The sequence below is a fragment of the Telopea speciosissima genome, chromosome 1 (assembly GCF_018873765.1).
Source record: "Telopea speciosissima isolate NSW1024214 ecotype Mountain lineage chromosome 1, Tspe_v1, whole genome shotgun sequence".
Classification (NCBI taxonomy): Eukaryota; Viridiplantae; Streptophyta; class Magnoliopsida; order Proteales; family Proteaceae; genus Telopea; species Telopea speciosissima.
In genome coordinates this window covers 45,148,145-45,167,746 of record NC_057916.1, presented here as the reverse complement: position 1 = coordinate 45,167,746, position 19,602 = coordinate 45,148,145, and the positions used below count along the sequence as shown (strand labels likewise).

Here is a 19,602-nt window from a genome sequence, read left to right as displayed (position 1 = left end):
TGGGTCCCACTCTGTTGAGGATTTCATAGGGACCAATAAACCTTAGGCTTAGCTTGCCCCTCTTGTTGAAGCATAGCAATCCCTTCGTTGGAGATACTCGGAGGAATACTTTCTCTCCGACTCCAAATTCAATATTCTTCCTCCGATGTTCAGCATAACTCTTCTATCTTGATTGGGCTGCTATAATCTTCTATCTGATGATATCCACCTTCTCACTGGTTGCTTGTAACATTTTGGGCCCAAGATACTTTCATTCTCCGACTTCGTCCCAATACAACGGGGTCCGACACTTGTTACCGTAAAGAGCTTCATACGGTGCCATGCCAATGGTGGAGTGGTAGCTATTGTTGTATGCAAATTCCACAAAGGGTATGTGGGTATCCCAACTATCGTCCATTTCCAATATACAGGCTCTGAGCATATCCTCCATTTCGGACTGTCTGTCTGTCTGCAGATGGAAAGCCGTGCTGAGATTTAGTTGAAATCCCAGTGCCTATTGTAGACTCTTCCAAAATCTTGAGGTAAATCAGGGGTCCCTATCAGATACGATGCTGACAGGCACGCCGTGTAAGCGGACTATGTTCTCAATGTATAGTTGGGCGAGCTTTTCCATCGAATAGTTTATTCTGATGGGAATGAAGTGAGCCGCTTTAGTTAGTTCGTCTACAATAACCTAGATTGCATTCATTCCTTTCCTGGTGTTGGGTAGATTTGTTACGAAATCCATGGTGATTCTTTCTCATTTCCACTTGGGTATTGGGAGTGGCTGCAACAATCCATATGGTCGGTGTCTCTCTTCCTTTATTTGCTAGTAGGTGAGGCATTCAGACACGTATATAGCTATAGTTTGCTTCATCCCAATCCACCAATAGTGCTTCTTCAGATCCTTGTACATATTTGTGCTTTTGGGGTGGATTGCAGAGGGTGAATTATGTGCCTCCTTAAGAATTCGATTATGCACATCATAGTTGTCAGGCATGCATAATCTGTCTCTGAATCTTAATGCCCCATCATGGGCCAAGGAGAAGTCTGGGTCCTGGTGGACACCATGTTGCACTTCCCAAATTATCTTGGCTAGTTCGGGTCAGCGGCCTACTTTTTAATTATTTCTTCCCGGATTGACGGCTGTATATCCATAGCTGCTAACTGCATAGCCATTCCTTCGATCATCAACTCTAGATCAAACTTTTGAGCTTCTTCTATCAATTTCTCACTTACAACCAAGGAAGCGAGGGATGTGGTTTGTGATTTCCTGTTTAACGCATCCGCCACTACGTTGGCCTTGCCAGGGTAGTGGTGGATCTCATAGTCGTAGTCCTTCACCAATTCTGGGTGAAGAAATACTTTAGACTCTTATGATCGTTGAAGATTTCATTCTTTTCACCGTAGAGATCATGAGTGGGGTAGTTCTTTTCGTGTTCCTTCAGTTGCCTTGAGGCATAGGCCACCACTTTACCTCTCTGCATTAACACACTGCCCAACCCCGTTCAAGATGCGTCGATGTAGACCACCATTCCTCTGGTGCCATTTGGAATGGTCAAAACTGGCGCCGTCACCAATCGGTTCCTTAACTCTTGGAAGCTTTTCTCACAAGCGTCGTTCCACTCAAACTTTGTGCTTTTCTTTGTCAGTTTTGTCCTGGGCGTCGAGATGAGCGAGAAATTCTCAATAAACCGGTAGTAATATCTGGCTAAACCCAAGAAACTTTGGATCTCAATGGCATTCTTCGGGGTTTTCTACTTAAGAACCGCCTTCACCTTATCTGGGTCTACTCTGATGCCATCTTTGGTGACAATGTGCCTCAAGAATCCAATTTGGTGAAGCCAAAATTCACACTTGCTGAACTTGGCGTACAGTTGGTGCTCCCGTAATTACTGCAACACGAAGGTAAGGTGTCGAGCATGCTCTTCTTCACTCTTGGATTACACCAGAATGTCGTCGATGAAAATAATGACGAACTTGTCCAACATGTCAGAACACTCTATTCATCATATCCATGAACGCTGTCAGGGCGTTGGTTAACCCGAACGATAATACTAGAAATTCATAATCCCCGTATGGAGTTCTAAATGCCGTCTTGTGGATATCACCGCTCTTGATCTTCAATTGGTGGTATCCGGACCTAAGATCAATCTTAGAGAAAACTCTTGCTTCCTGTAGTTGATCAAATAGGTCATCAATGCACAACAACGGATATCAATTTTTGATCGACATTTTATTTAGTTCACGATAGTCGATACACAATCGCATACTACCATCCTTCTTCTTCACGAATAGCACGGGTGCTCCCTAGGGAGACACGCTAGGTCGTATGAAACCCTTCTTCAGCAAGTCTTATAGTTGGACCTGCAATTCTTTCAACTCAATAGGTGCCATTCGATATGGTGCCTTGGATACCGGTGTTGCACCAGGAGTTAGATCAATTGCGAACTCTGTCTCACGATCAGGCGGTAGCTGGGTCAGATCTTCTGGAAAAACATCAAGAAATTCTCTGACGGTGTCAAGTTCCTCCAAAGGCTTTATCTTTGCCTCGAGATCCATCACGGTGGTCAAAAAGCCTTGACATCCATCATCCAGTAACTTCCACGCCTGGAGGGCGGATAAGATTATTCTTTTGGGCTTCCTCATCGGTTCAATTTGGTAGGTGAAAATTGAGCCATCATCTAACTTGAATATAATCTTCTTCTCCGCACACATGAAGTTTGCTCCATAGTCGGACCACCAATCCATGCTTAGTATCACGTCAAAGTCCTTCATATCGAACTTTATCAGACGTGCAATCAAGTTTGATGAGCACATTTATGTGTGAAATCTTAGGGCCATAAAGCATGCATTTTTATACTTGAAACGTAGCTACTCAAGGTTTTTGTTTTTGTGTTTTCAGGTTTTAGATGAATTCTTGTGAAAATGGAGCAAATGATGCTAAGGAGCCATTTTTAAGCTGTTTAGTGGTGTTTGGTAGTAGTCGGAAGCGTCCAGGAGTCTAGAAAATCAAGTTTAGATTCAACACTGAAAGAATCACGCCAATTAGTTAAATTTGAATGTGATTATAGTGGGCCTCTTAGCATAATTTTGAAGTGTTAATAGTATGGATGCGTAGCCCATCGAGTCAGCTTTACAATGGTTCATACGACACTTAATTTCGTTTTGAAACGAAGAAGTTACGATCGTTTCTGTAATGACGCGCGAAAATGGCATGAAGGGGTTTATTTGTAATTATCAAAAATCAGTCAGGGATAAAGTAAAGTGGAAGTTCGGATTCAAAGGGCTTTAGCATAATTATCAAAGGTTATCTTTCTGTTAGCCGAAAGATTCTATTTGGAAGGCTCTGGAGCAGTCCAACTTCAACTTGAGATATCTTGGGCTCCCAAACTCCAAATTGGACGAAGTTTGGGTCTATTTTGAGTGATTTTTCACAAGGAATGCAACAGTGAGGCCTATATAAGCACCCCATCCTCCACATTTTTTGAAGGACAGAATGGGTATTTTATTTATTGTGAGTGGAATCCTAGTCATCACCCTTACTCTCTCTCTCCTCCAACTTTTCAAGGGCACTTTTGGAATTGTACTATGGATAGATTTCTTTTAAAAAATATTCTTTCATCCATGGAAGGTTGAAAAGTCAAAGATGTCTTGATCGCATTGCTTGGAGAAGACACCTACAAAGATAAGGAAGCACAAGTTTAGAATTAGAAGGTTACTTTTTGAAAAATAGAAGGTTTATGTAGCTAGGATTCTTATCTCTCTTAGTTTCTATTTTTTCTTATTTTCTTGGGGATCAAGTCTTATTGTAAAGGAAGGAGAAGGGAATATTTCTCCTACCTCTTCTCTCTTCTCCTCTCCCCTTCTCCCTATAAATACCCATAGCCTTGGGCTTGTAAACTTATTCAATTCATTAGTGAAATTTATTCTTTTCTTCTTCTAGTTTTTGGCTTTCTAAGTTCTAGTTTGATTTCATGCTTTCAATTCCATGGATGTAATGCTTTTGATTCATGCTTTAATTTTATGTCTTCAATATGGTTGTAATAATTCTAGTTTAGTTTCAAGCTTTCTAGTCTAGGCTTCTAAATTCTAGTGAGAAGATTTAGAAGACTTGGAAGAGGAAGCCATGGTAGGATTATTCAAGTGTTCAAGCTTTTTCAACTATATTCATACAAAGCCTAATTAGTTCATGTAATTCAACTTTGGTAGAAGGAAGTATCAATTTCTTATTTTTATTTTTGTGTTCTTCTTCTTCTTAACCTCTAAATTCTTTTAGTTTCTAATTTCTGCTTCTTATTCTCTACCTCTTTCTTCTTCTATTAGTTTTATTTTATTAGTATTATCATCTCAATTAATCCCTCCATTCTATTAGGAATTCTCACTGTCCACTTTTTTAATTTTATTTTTCATTCTCTACCTCCCTAGTTCAATCATGCTTTTAGGATTTTTTATTTTTTATTCACTATTATCATTATGCATTATGGTAGGATTTTAATTTAATTATTTTTGTTTTAATTTCAGATTTGGTAGCGCCATTTCAAGTGTGAAAAGCAAGCAATTTCAATCCGGTTCAAGCGCCTTCGGGTTTTACATCTCTAATCTCTTAGTCTCATTCTCCCTCTCTAATCTCTTCTTTTGTTTTTTTTATGTGATTGTGAAGTGTGGCTGCAATTTATTTCTTCGAATCCACATTAGTATTGATAGGTTAGATGCTTGTGTGTAGGATGCCAATTCAATTCCTTAGATGCGTAATTTTAATAGATGCTTATGAGTTAGGATGCATTAATTTAATTATCATTAGTTTAATTTAAAATTTTAATTAATTTGGTTGACTTTGCATTGCTTTAAAGTGAGTAAAATAGAGTGGCATACATCTCCTTGAGTTTGACCCGTAGCTATGATTGATCCGTACACTTGCGGTTAATTATTTCTTGCAAACAAATTTTTGGCATTGTTGCCGGGGAGATTATTGACCACTTTATTTTTTTGATTTTTAAGTAATTTGAAGTGCTTTAGTTTCTTCTCTTTCTCCTCTTCTTTTTCTGAAAAAAAATAAATAAATTAGTTTTTGAAAACCTCATCTTGTCTCTCTCCTATTTTAAAGACTGTACGCCCAATCTAAAGTCCTTCTTATGCCCAAACCCTACCTATTTTGGTGTCCCTCATAGGATTAAGTTACCTATGGCGCTACATCTTGACTTGGTTAGGTGGAATGGCATATGACTTATCTTTGCAGGTGACCAACTTTGACAACAGGAAAGCGACATAGTGAGAGCTATTGGAAATAGAAACGTATAGTTGTCCTCCACTCTACATCAGAATCCTTTGGAGTAGTCCGTAGGTGGCTCGTGAAGACTATACGGGTTCCCTTGCTGTCAACCTATATGGCAACCTTACAGCTTTGGAGCCACTGTTTCGATTCTTGAGGGATAGATGCTCTATCTACCTTGGACTCCCTCTTGTTTTTGGTGATTTTTTTTTCTAGTCTTTTACTTTTCTTTAATTTTTTCTAAAGGAGACCTCATAATTGTTTAGGTGGCTACGGTGTGGACTCGTGATTCAAGTAACCGTCTTATTAGAATACCACCTCCTCCACCACCTTGGACCCCACCTTTGATCATGGGAGACAAACAACCCAAGACCCTTAAGGATAGATTTTACCCTGCTAGGGCTGCACAGCCCTCTTGCATCAATCTGCCCGTTGCTATAGGAAACAACTATGAACTCAAGACCCACTTTATTAGCATGCTACCTCACTTCCATGGGATAGCCAATGAAGATGCCTATCTTTTCCTTAGAGAATTTGAGGAGGTTTGTGTTCTAATTAAGGTTCAAAATTTAGCTGATGATGCAGTGAGGCTGAGGTTTATAAACTTTGCCCTGAAGGACCAGGCCAAGAAGTGGCTCTATGGACTGTCAATAAATTCCATTAATACATGGGATGAGTTCACCATTGTCTTCTTGAGAAAAAATTTCCCTCTTCATAAGACCAATAAGCTCAAGAGTGACATCTTCCAGTTCAGGCAGAAATCACACGAGTCATTCTCTAAGTTCATGGAGAGATTTAAAGACCTCCTTTTAGAATGCCCTCACCATGGTATTCATTTGTGGTAGCTTTGTCAAATTATTTATAAGGGCATAGACTTTTAGACCAAGTAGCTTTTAGAATCTATGTGTCCTGTAGGCTTGACCTCTTTTTCTGATGAGAATGAGGCCTGGACATTCTTGACTAACTTGGCTGAAAAGACTAGGGAGTGGAAATCTTCCCAAGAGGTTGAAAGAACCACTAAGGGGTATCTCATAGAGGGTGTTCCAGCCAAAGAGTCCAAACTTGACAGCCTCATCAAAAGGTTGGAGTCCCTAATGCCTAAAGAGCCTATGCTAGTTAACCAGGTCAACCATGTGTTAATATGCAGTTGGTGCCATACACTTGGGCATCTTTTGGAGGAATGCCCCAACACCTTTGTGGGTAATTCCAACGCTGAGAATGTAAGTGCTCTCTACCAAAACAATCCATACAACAACACTTACAACCCAGGATGGAGAAATCACCCCAAGTTTTCCTAGAATCAGGGAAACCAGGCAGACCTATCCAACTTTCACAATCAAGGCCAGCTTGGTCTCTAAAGGCCCAACTATGCACCACAAAATACATGTATGTCTCCTCACCCCCTTCCCCCTCGTCCTCATCTAGGACCTTCTATTAATTCTGCTAGGCCACCTCTCCTTGCTCCATATCAGCCACCCCCAGGGTTTATCAATATAGAAGAGGCAACAAGAATGAGTGAGATGGAGAACAAGATAGCCCTTCTCATGACAGGTCAAAATAATGTGGAGAAGCAACTCACCCAGCTTGTTACAATCCTACATGAGAGGGAAATAGGAAAGTTACCTAGCCAACCTGAGCCAAATCCTAGGTATCAGGTTTGTTTTCAACAAGGTACCCAAGCCCCTCCACTCAATTTTATACAGGGCCAACAGCATCAAGGGCCCTCCAATCAGGTAAAGCAATATATGCTTTGCGGAGTGACCGTGAGTATCAACAAGTTAGTACACCTCAATCTCTACCATCTTATACTCCTGTTGATTCTCCCCCTTCTGATAAGGCTATTGGAGTGCCTACTATTCCTGGTTCATTTGATGAACCTAAAGTAATTCTAGATGATTTAGTTGAGGAAACCAAAGATGATTCTGTTAAGAAAGTGAAAGAGACCACCCCTGAAAGTGTTTATACCCCACCTGTCCCTTTCCCAAATAGGTTGGTTAGCAAGAAGTCTCCTTCTGTGGAGAAAATTTTGGATGTTTTTAAACATGTTCAAATGAATATTCCTCTTTTGGATGCTATAGCCCAGGTCCCCGCTTATGCTAAAGTCCTCAAAGACTTATGCACCCAAAACCGGACTACTAACGTGCCAAAAAGGCATTCTTGGCTGCTAATATCAGTTCTCTTATCGCACAGCCGGTAGCAGCCAAGCATAAGGACCCTGGTAGCCCCACCATCTCTTGCACTATAGGCAATACCATCATTGATCATGCCTTATTGGACCTTGGTGTAAGTGTGAACTTGTTATCCTTTCATGTCTACCAACAGTTGGGATTAAGAGAGCTGAAACCAACCAGAATTACTCTTCAACTTGTAGGCAGGTCGGTTAAAGTTCCTAAGGGGATGATTGAGGATGTCCTGTTACAAGTTGGGGAATTTATCTTTCCTGTGGATTTTGTTGTTTTAGACCCCCAAGCTGCTGCCAACTTTAAGAATCAAATCCCAATTATTTTGGGTAGATCTTTCCTTGCTACCAGTAATGCCTTAATCAATTGCAGGAATGGTCTCATGAAGCTATCTTTTGGCAATACTTCTGTGAATTTTAATGTATTTAGGTTGGGCAAACAGCCTGATTTTGATGAAGAGGTACATATGTTTCAGGGATTTTTTGATGATGTTGACACTTTCTTTGAGATTGATTTTGATTTGGGATTTCAGGAATGTATGCAAGAATTGGAAAGTGTTGATGATACCCCCTTATTTGAGGTCTGGAGCATCCAACCACCTTTGGAGCCCCTTGGACTCCTATCCACCTCCATTCTTAAACTCTCTATTATTGAGCCCCCCACATTAGAGTTGAAAGCATTGCCCTCCAACCTCAAGTATGCCTTCTTAGTACAAGATGACACTCTTCCTATAATTATTGCTTTTGATTTGACTTCTATACAGGAAGAAGAGTTGATCAAGCTTCTGAAAGAATATAAGAAAGCCATAGGTTGGACCATGTCAGACCTCAAAGGTATTAACCCCTCCATTGTTCAACATCATATTCATCTAATGGAGAGTTCCAAACCTTCTAGGGAACCCCAAAGAAGAGCTAATCCTGTCACGAAAGAGGCAATTAAAAAAGAGATCCTAAAGTGCTTGGATTATGGCATAATTTATCCTATTTTTGATAGCCAATGGGTGAGTCCTGTGCAGGTTGTACTAAAGAAAGGAGGAGTCACTGTAGTTGAGAATGTAAATAATGAATGGATTCCAACTCGTATTCAAACGGGATGGAGAGTGTGCATTGACTACAGAAAATTGAATGCAGCAACTTGGAAGGACCACTTCCCCTTGCCTTTTATTGATCAGATGTTGGAGAGACTAGCTGGGCATGAATATTATTGTTTTCTTGATGGATATGCAGGCTATAATCAGATCCCTATTACTTTGGAGGATCAACATAAGACCACATTCACATGCCCTTATGGAAGCTTTGCTTATCGGCGTATTCCTTTTGGGCTTTGCAATGCCCCTGCTACATTCCAAAGGTGCATGATGAGTATCTTTTCTGATATGGTAGAGCATTTCTTAGATATGTTTATGGATGATTTTTTATTCACGGCTCTATCTTTTCTAATTGCTTGCATCACCTTTCCTTGTTTCTCAAAAGATGCATAGAAAAGAACTTGGTCTTGAATTGGGAGAAGTGCCACTTCATGGTGAAGCAAAGCATCGTTTTTGGTCACATTGTGTCCAAGGATGGGATAGAGATTGATAGATCTAAGGTGGACCTCATTGTTAATTTACCACCACCCAAGAGTGTGAAGGACATTAAATCTTTTTTGGGCTATACAAGTTTTTATAGAAGATTCATTAAGGATTTTAGCCAAATAGCTAGACTTCTCACTTCCCTTTTGGTAAAGGATTGTCCATTTGATTTTTCTCCTGAGTGTCATAAGAGTTTTGAGCAATTGAAAAGAGCACTGACCTCAGCCCCTATTATTCAAGCTCCAAATTGGACAGTGCCATTTGAGTTTATGTGTGATGCCTCTGATTTTGCAATAGGGGCTGTTCTTGGGCAAAGAATCAACAAATTGCCCCATGTGATTTACTATGCAAATAGGACTCTTGATGATGCACAGCTTAATTATACCGCCACTAAGAAAGAATTTTTAACTGTTGTATTTGCTTTAGAGAAGTTTAGGCCATACTTGATTGGATCCCATGTGATTGTTTGTACTGACCATGTAGCTATCAAATATCTTGTGTAGAAAAAAGATGCTAAGGCTCGCCTCATTAGGTGGGTCCTCTTATTGCAGGATTTTTTTTTTTTTTTTACCCCGAATATTCCGTGGGACCCGGGGGCGGCCCCTAAGCTTTATTTATAAAAAAGAACTCCAGCATACACAGGGGGGGGGGCATATCCGCCTTACCCCAACCTAGGGTTACAAGTAGACTCTCCTCTCCTCTCTTCCTCACCCATCCTTACAGTAGTGTTACATTTCAACTTAAACAAAATAGGAAAGAAAGAAAAGCCTTACATTCTTAAAACTGGGAACCCTAACTTATCCTCCCAGAGAATTCTACTAAGTTCTCTAGGGAGATCACTTTCCTCATGAAAGTTGATGGAGGATGAGGTTTGACAAGCTTGGTTTGCAAGATGGTCTGCTGCCCTGTTACTTTCCCTGTACGCAAAGCATACATTTGCACTGGCCATTGTGCAGTACTGGGTGATTTCCTTAAAAAGATACCAGCCCTTCCAGAGAGTGCATTTCCCATTTTTTACCATTAAGGCTAGCACGGCTGAGTCTGTATTTACTACAACCTCTGTCAGCCCTAGAGTTACACACCATTTAAGGCCATCCCTCAACACTCTCAATTCTGCTAAAGAATTAGTGCATTCCCCATAAAAATTTGCAAACGCCACAATCATCCTCCCTTCTTTATCCATGATGATTCCCCCCCACCCCCTATTCTAGGGTTCCCTTTGCAGGCGCCATCAACATTAAGCTTAACCGAAATAAACAGGGGGCACCAATAGACTAGTTGAGGCCTTCTAGCTTTCTCTGCCTTGCACTTGAACCCAAAACATTCAAGAATTAGCTTGTCCTTGGTGTTCCCTGTGCGCTTGATATTAGCCAAAAAGTTAAAACCACTTACCCATCTTTTAATAGCCAAAATTATTGTCCCAGAGGTTCTAGTTCCTTCATCATGCCTACGGTTGTTTCTTTCACGCTAGAGTTCCCAAATAATCAGGGGGGGAGTGATCCCCATAATGAAACCATGGAGCTTACTACCACAAGCCAAGTCCTGCCACAGGCGCAATTTGCTCCTAATGTCCTGGGCCTGCACTAAAACAACATCAAATATCATGGCAAAGTGAGTCCATACCTTCCGTGCCACTACTCCCTCCACCAGGAAGTGGTTCATCGAATCTATATTTGGACTTCCACAACAATCACATTTAAAGGCTAGCAGAATGCCCAACGACATCAGTGTCTCTTCAGTTGGGATTCTTCCATTAGCAACCTGCCAGGTAAAGAAGCCGATTTTAGTTGGCAAGACCTGGTTCCAAATCCAGCTAGCATAAGGGACCAGGGGTAAACGCGTTCTCAACTCATTCCAGGCTGCCTTAGCCGAAAACAACCCATCACTAATCGGGGTCCAGATCAGCTTATCTTCCTTATCTGTGAATGAAATTTTCCAATTTGCTATGCTGTCCCTGATCTCCATGTTATCAATTCTATTCAAAACATTCATATCCCAAGCCCCATTGTGCATTGCCACTTCTTTAACTGTGATTGTAGAGTCTACCTGTAGTGCATTATCAACCACATCTATATGAGGAAACTTGCCCACCCATTTGTCAAGCCAGAAGTTTGCATCTCCTTTACCTATTAGCCACCTTGAGCGTACCATGATGAATTCCTTATAGCCTAAGGTATTCCTCCAGGACTTCGACCCTTATCTCCTTTGATCACATAGGATCCAATGGACATTTTTAAAGAATTTAGCTTTGAAGAAGCTGCTCCACAGCGTGGTCTCAAATAGGATGCGCCATAGTCCTTTTAGCCTTAAGGAAAGGCCTATGTCCTCTAGTCTTCTTACTCCCAGTCCTCCCTCCTCCACCGGCTTGCACACTTTTGTCCAACAACCCAGTGATGTCACTTCCCCCACTCAGAGTGTCCCCAAAGAAAATCTGCATACATACCAGATAGGGCCCTTGTCACCGATTTTGGTAAGTCAAGAGTTGAGATCACATGTAGCGACATTGATGATAAGACATGCTTCACTAGCGTGAGTCTTCCCCCTAAAGAGAGGACTTTACCCTTCCAGCCCGCCAATTTTGCCCTGACTTTTCCAAGAAGATTGTCAAAATAATGTACCCTGAGCCTTCCTACAAACAGTGGTGCACCCAAGTACGTAAGAGGGAGACTTTTCCTAGGGAACACTGTTACATTTCCAACCAACACAGCCGTAGCTTCAGACGCTTTGGAATTGATGACAAAACAACTTTTCTGCTTGTTAACTAGTTGTCCAGAGTACCTCTCATATCTGTTGATCAAAACAAGTACCTGCTTGAGCGACCTCTTTAGACCCTTAGTGAAAATAATGGTGTCGTCAGCAAACAGAGAGTGCGACACACCCGGGCATCCTCTAGAAAATTGGAAATAGGTGGCCCTACCATCCACAAATAGGCTTTTCAACCCTCTATTTAGTACCTCTTCTGCAATGCTGAACAAGGCTGGGGAGAGGGGGTCCCCTTGTCTCAGTCCTCTCGTGGATTTAAAAAAACCGGTGGGCAGCCCCCCCAAACAACCGAGAACCAACAATTCTCTATGATCTTTAAAATTAAAGACACCCATTCCTTAGAGAAGCCAAACCTTTCCAACACAACATATAGGAAGGTCCACTCCAAGCGATCGTATGCCTTGGCCATGTCCAGTTTTAAGATCACATTTCCTCCTCTTGTTGATCTATTTAGGTCATGCACAACCTCTTGCACCATGGCTATGTTATCATGTATACTCCTGCCTTGGACAAAAGCTCCTTGTTCCTCTGCTTTCAGCTCCGGTAGCAAGGTAGCGAGCCTTGTGGTGAATATTTTTGCAATAATCTTGAAAGAAAAGTTACACAGACTTATTGGCCTGAAATCAGCCATAGTCTCTGGGTTGTCCTTTTTTGGAATAAGAACTAGATTGGCAGATGTATAACTCTTTGGCAGAGAACCCCATTGAAAAAATCTTTCACTGCAGCCCAGGTGTCCCCTCCAACAGTCTCCCAACGTGAGGTGAAAAAATACCCTGAAAATCCATCTGGCCCCGGGGCACTGTCACTAGGCAAAGAGAAAATTGCATCCTTTACCTCTTCCATGGTGGGAATCGCTAAAAGCCTAGAGTTGACCTCTGAGGTTACCAACTGTGGGATACAGTTTAACAAAGATTCATCCACCTCACTCCCCTGTGATGTGAAGATATTGGTAAAGTGCCTCACAACCTCCCCCTTTATATCATCCTGCTCTTCCAACCACACCCCCTCAGTTGATTTGATTCTGTTTATTGCTGCCTTTTGTCTTCAGACCTGTACCATCGAGTGGAAAAATTTTATGTTTCTATCTCCCTCCTTTAACCATGTTATCCTCAATTTCTGTCTCCAAAAAATTTCCTCCTGCAGTAGAACCCCTCTGAGCTTTTCCTGGGCTTCTTGCAGACTAGCCTTGGTTTGTGAATTAGGCAATTGATCATGAGCAGCCTCAGCTCTACAGGCCTCGTCTTCTGCATCCCTAACATTTTGGTGTACATTTCCAAACACCTCCTTGTTCCAAATGAGCAAACCAGTGCAAAGATCCTTCAATTTCAAGTGGAGCACCAGACAAGGTGGCCCTTCAACCTGTTTTCCCCATATCTCCTTTACTTTTTCTTGGAAACCCGGATGATGTAGCCACATCTGTTGAAACTTAAAAGGGGATGCAGAGGGGAGCGATCCAGATAAAGAGAAACTAAGCAAAATAGGGGAATGATCCAAACAGTCTCTGTTTAAATTACTTACCTGGGTCCTGTGGTGAGCCGACATCCAGGCCATGTTGACCAAGTACCTGTCCAGCCTTGCCAGTATCCTTGAAACCCCCTCCTATTTATTTGACCATGTGTACATGTTGCCCACATACCCCGCATCCATTAGAGCAGTCTGATTAATAAAATCCCCAAACTCTTGGAGAGATTGGGAGCACGTTACCCTACCCCTACTTTCTTTGCTGGTGACAAGACCGCATTGAAATCTCCTCCCACCACCAAGGGGGTGGAGCATGAGTTTGAGAAGCATTCTAATTTTGTCCACAGCTCCCTCCTTGCAGATAGCTGACAATCACCATGGACAAAAGTGTAATAACAATGAAAAGAAGCGGCCGCATCAAAGCATTCAACCATGATGTACTGCTGATTGGCTTCTGTCACCACTACTTGGATGTCGCTCTTCCAAAACACCCACAGCCTATCCCCAAACTCCTCACCACTGGAACAAACATAATCCATTCCTACTCTCCTCATGATTTTTGCAGCCTTAACAAAACCTGCTTTAGGCTCCGCCAATCCCACCAGCTTGATCTTGTGATTAACTACTAATGCCTTCAATTGCCTTGACGTAGGCTTATTCCTGATGCCTCGTGCATTCCAAAATAGACAGTTCATTTAGGAACACCCTTAGCAGCTCTTTTTGGATCCATAGATCTAGTAAAGGGCCGTTGCTTTCCCTGCATCTACGTGGACGCCACCTGGGCTTTCTTCCTTGCTTCCCTCTTCCCCATCGGATCCCTGACCCCAAAAGTGCGATGGAGTCTTTCCAGCAGGGTTCCATGAAATTCCTTGAGGTTAACCTTGTAGAGCGCCAGGTCTGATTCTTGAATCACCTCTTGAATGCAGCAGTCATCCATAGCCTTGCCGCCTCGCAAAGAACCTTGGAAGTACCCACTAGGCGAACCACCAACAGACTTAGCACCCAATTCCAGCCTTTCCAACCTCTGTGCTCTTTCTTCTTCACCCAAAACCATGGGCACCACCTTCTTAGTCATTATCACATGTGTCAAGAGAGCAAGGCCTCCTTCCTCGGCTCCCAACACCACGTGCATGCCCTCAACATTATGCTCTGCAGGCACCAAAGCATTCTCCATCGCGCCTAGCATCAGATCTGCCTCATCCACTATCGGAGCAAAACCAGCCTCTATCATCGCATGTGGGTGCTCTCGATTTAAAGCACTGCTCGTGTCAAGATAATCCTGCTATCCACTAGGTCTAGCTGTGATGACCTCCACGTGGTCTAAGCCCTTGGTCTGGCCATGACCATGCACATGCCCACGCTGTGCAAGAGTCCATCGTCCCCCTTTCCTTCGGCCATGCTGTTCCGTGCACCTTGTCACGACCGCCTCTTCCAAACCTGAGCACTCCAGCTGTTGTTCCTGATGCCTAAGAGAAACAACCTCCTCCCCCAAGGCTGGACCCTCCTTAGCTTCCCCCGCGCTTGGTCCCTCCTTTGAAACGTGCTTCTTCTCTACTGCTCTCCTGCAAACCTCCTTGGAGTGGCCTAATTTAGAGCATGAACTGCAATAACTCGGGAGGCCTTTATAAACAATCTTCTGATAAAACCCTTCCTCTCTGCAACCTATCCACACCTTGGACGGCGGTTGATCCCTAAGATCAATCTCCACACAAAACCTAGCAGCCACAGTGCGTGTACAAAATGCCATTGCACCATCGACACGAAGAACCCTTCCAATTGTCCCTGCTATTGACCTGAGCATATTACCTTAGTAGAGATTGATAGGCAGGCCTGGGAGAGACACCCAAACTGGAGCAATGGGGGACTCCTAGCCAGGCTTAAAACCTGACATCCACTTCATGAACCGAAATAAAAACCCCTGAATGTACACCTGTGACTTCATCCAAACCCTAACAAAGTACTCTTGGAAAGCAAACCTGATCAGAACATGCCTTGGATCGAGTGAAGAGATTGGTACCTCCCCCTTGATGAAAAGAGTCTTCTGAAGATGAGTCTGGATGTCAAACAATGAAGGCCTACCATAGCTGCACTTGGCTATAAGTGTTGATTTAAATCCCTGCTTCGACAACGCAATGTCCTCCTTGCTGAAGAAAATCGTAGGGGTTCCAAAGAAAGAAGATGGCCTCTTGAGTTCCACATCCACCCTTTCAAGCCCTAGAGAAGGGCTGTTAGACACCGCAGAAGCATACGATTGCTGCATGGCCGGTGGCAAGATCGACGACATGGCCCCTCCAGGAGGGTTTTCTATGAACACCAAAATCCAGCCCTAACAGAACGCTAACGTGCACCTCCAGAGCCCTGCACGGTAAATTTGATCTTGAAGTTAGGGATAAGAAAGGATGTGAAAATTTGGTTGCAGACCATCTATCCCGATTGCCTAATTCCTTGACTGTGGATTCTCCAATCAACGAGAACTTTCCTAATGAGTTTCTGATGGCAGTGTCTAGTGAACCTTGGTTTGTCAACATTGTCAATAATCTGGTTATGGGTATGACACCTTCACATTGGTTCACCCAAGATAAGTATCGTTTCTTTTTACATGTCAAATATTTCTTTTGGGATGATCCTTATCTATTTAAGACTTGTCCGGATCAAGTAATCCGGAGATGTGTTCCAGATCATGAGCAACAATCTGTCTTATCTTTTTGCCATGATCAGGCATGTGGAGGCCATTTTGGGCCTAAGAAGACTGCGACCAAGGTGTTATAGTGTGGATTTTATTGGCCTACTCTTTTTAGAGACACTTTTACTTATTGCAAGGCGTGTCCTTCATGCCAATCTTTAGGGCGTCTCACCAGGAGGAATATGATGCCCCTCAACCCAATTCTGGTGGTTAAGGTATTTGATGTATGGGGCATAAATTTCATGGGGTCTTTCCCTAATTCTTTTGGTAACCTGTACATATTACTTGCTGTGGACTATGTGTCCAAATGGATTGAGGCAGTTGCTTATAAGACCAATGATCACAAGGTGGTTGTGAAATTTCTGAAGGAGAACATCTTCTCCCGTTTTGGTACTCCCTATGCTATCATTAGTGATCAGGGCAAACACTTTTGTAACCCGCCCTTTGAGGTCCTCATAAGGAAATATGGTGTCATTCACAAGTGGCCACACCCTACCATTCCCAGACCAGTGGCCAGGTTGAGGTTTCAAATCGGCAGATAAAGCACATTCTTGAAAAAACCATCAACCCGAACTATAAAGATTGGTCCAACCGATTGATAAATGCGTTGTGGGCCCATAGGATCACCTTCAAGATCGATCTTAGTCAATCTCCGTATCGTTTGGTGTATGGAAAGGCATGTCACTTACCTATTGAGCTTGCGCCCAAAGCCTTTTGGGCTATTAAGAAGCTTAACTTTGATCTACCCACTGCAGGTGCCCATAGGAAACTCCAACTGTCTGAGTTGGAAGAGCTTAGGAATGAGGCATATGAGAATGTCCGGATTTACAAGGCAAAAATCAAGGCTTTCCATGATAGGTACATTTTGAGAAAATCTTTTGAGGTAGGTCAGAAAGTTTTGTTGTACAATTTTCATTTGCACATCTTTCCAGGTAAGTTGCGCTCAAGATGGGATGGCCCCTATATTGTTCAGACTATTATCCTCATGGGGCTGTTGAAGTCCTCAATCCAAGTACAGATGCTACAATTAAGGTAAATGACCAACGTTTGAAGCCATACATTGAGATGCCTACTCCAGTTGAGGAACAGGTCATGGATCTCCATGAGCCTCTTTACCTCGAAGACTGATCTCTTGGTAAGTATCCCCTACCTTGTCCTTATTCCTTCTTTTCTGCATGCAGTGAGGACATTGCATGAATTAAGTGTGGGGGGGTGTGTTTGACTTAATTGGTTAAGTTTGTGAATTTTGATTATGGTGGTAGTTTGGTTTTGTGCATATGTTTCTTTGATTGTGAAGCGAGAGAGAGAGAGGGAATTAGGTGTCCTAGCATGCGAAATAATAAAAAATCCCTTTTCAAGGATAGTAGTTGGTTTGTATTCAGTGAGAGGGATAGAGTTGGAAAATATGAGCACTATTTCATTTGATGGATAGATTCCTCTATGTGTTTTATGGATCCTTTGATCTTTTGGCTAGTAGTTGAGACCAATCTGTTTTGGCAAGGCATGAAAGTGAATGAAAAAGAAAGGAAAAAAAAAAGAAGAAAGAAACAAGAAAGAAAAATGAAATTCCTTGGGACTAGATAGGGCACTGTTGCCTCAGGAAGCAGGGTGACTTGTTCGAAATTCCTTGGAAGGAAACTCAAAAAAACTCTTGCATCAATGTCTCAATGTCTTATGGATATATGCAAAAAGCGAAGCTACCAAGTATTTGGGTGTCTGGTGTATGCTCCACCATGTCTTTCAGAGAACAGTAGTGGAGAAGAAATAGAGTTTATTGTTGTGAAAGAAAAGCTATTTGCCTTAATGCCTGAAAAGAAAGTATAGTAAAAAATACTCAAAGCCTAAGTCTTTGGTTCCATCGATGCTATGTGTGGATTACCTGAAGGTGAGTAGTGTTCAGAAAATATGAGGAGATCCCTTGACCTTGATGCATGCTTGTTACTTAAATTGATGTGGGGTGATAAAATTCAAGTGTGGGGGAACCTTTGGCTCCTTGATCTTTAGTTGAGCATTCTTAGAGCTTGTGTGCACTATCCTATTTATGCCATGATTAAAATTTGCAGCATATTTTTGACTTATTGAATTTTGGGTGTACATTAACTACAAACACCCACGAGACACAACTCGTCCACTAGGGGTAACCTAGGGGTTCAAAGGCTTGTTGCACATGCTAATTGCAACCGTGATTCCTACGAAAGTGAGTTAGGATTTTTTTTTGCATTTTAGGTTAGTTTTTCTTTTTGCTTACTTGAGGATAAGTAACGTTCAAGTGTGGGGGAATCTGATGAGCACATTTATGTGTGAAATCTTAGGGCCATAAAGCATGCATTTTTATACTTGGAACGGAGCTACTCGAGGTTTTTGTTTGTGTTTTCAGGTTTTAGGTGAATTCTTGTGAAAATGGAGCAAATGATGCTAAGGAGCCATTTTTAAATTGTTTAGTGGTGTTTGGCAGTAGTCGGAAGCGTTCAGGAGTCGAGAAAATCAAGTTTGGATTGAGCACTGAAAGAATCATGCCAATTAGTCAAATTTGAACATGATTATAGTGGGCCCCTTAGCATAATTTTGAGGTGTTAATAGTGTGGATGCGTAGCTCATTGAGTCAGCTTTGCAACGGTTCAACCGACACTTGATTCCAAGTTGAAACGAAGAAGTTAATGACGTTTTCGTAACGACGCACAAAAAATGGCATGCATGGTTTGTTTGTAATTATCAAAAATCGACCAGGTACAACGTAAAGCGGAAGTTCAGATTCAAGGGGCTTTAGCACAATTATCAGAAGTTATCTTTTCTGTGAGCCAAAATATTCCATTTGGAAGGCTCTGGAGCAGTCCAACTTCAACTTGAGATATCTTGGGCTCCCGAACTCCAAATTGGACAAAATTTGGTTCTATTTTGGGTGATTTTTCGTAAGGAATACAACAGTGAGGCCTATATAAGCATCCCATGCTTCATGTTTTTTGAAGGACAGAATGGGTATTTTATTTATTGTGAGTGGAATCCTAGTCATCACCCTTACTCTCTCTCTCCTCCAACTTTTCAAGGGCACTTTTAGAATTGTACTATGGATAGATTTCTTTTGAAAAATACTCTCATCCATGGAAGGTTGAAAAGTCAAACATGCCTTGATCTCATTGCTTGGAAAAGACACCTACAAAGATAAGGAAGCACAAGTTTAGAATTAGAAGGTTACTTTCTGAAAAATAGAAGGTTTATGTAGCTAGGATTCTTATCTCTCTTAGTTTCTATTTTTTTTATTTTTCTTGGGGATCAAGTCTTGCTGTAAAGGAAGGAGAAGGGAATATTTCTCCTACCTCTTCTCTCTTCTCCTCTCCCCTTCTCCCTATAAATACCCATAGCCTTGGGCTTGTAAACTTGTTCAATTCATTAGTGAAATTTTTTCTTTTCTTCTTCTAGTTTTTGGCTTTCTAAGTTCTAGTTTGATTTCATGCTTTCAATTCCATTGTTGTAATGCTTTTGATTTATGTTTTAATTTTATGTCTTCAATATGGTTATAATAATTCTAGTTTAGTTTCAAGCTTTCTAGTCTAGGCTTCTAAATTCTAGTGAGAAGATTTAGAAGACTTGGAAGAGGAAGCCATGGTAGGATTATTCAAGTGTTCAAGCTTCTTCAACTACATTTATGCAAAGCCTAATTAGTTCATGCAATTCAACTTTGGTAGAAGGGAGTATC

General features: G+C 41.9%; 1 non-coding gene across 1 annotated transcript; it reads right to left on the bottom strand.

The window, feature by feature from the left end:
- Positions 1 to 5,976: 5,976 nt before the first annotated feature.
- Positions 5,977 to 6,083, bottom strand: LOC122649333. The gene has a single exon (XR_006331292.1). It is a non-coding gene; the product is annotated as a small nucleolar RNA R71 (small nucleolar RNA).
- Between the last annotated feature and the right edge of the window lie 13,519 nt (positions 6,084 to 19,602).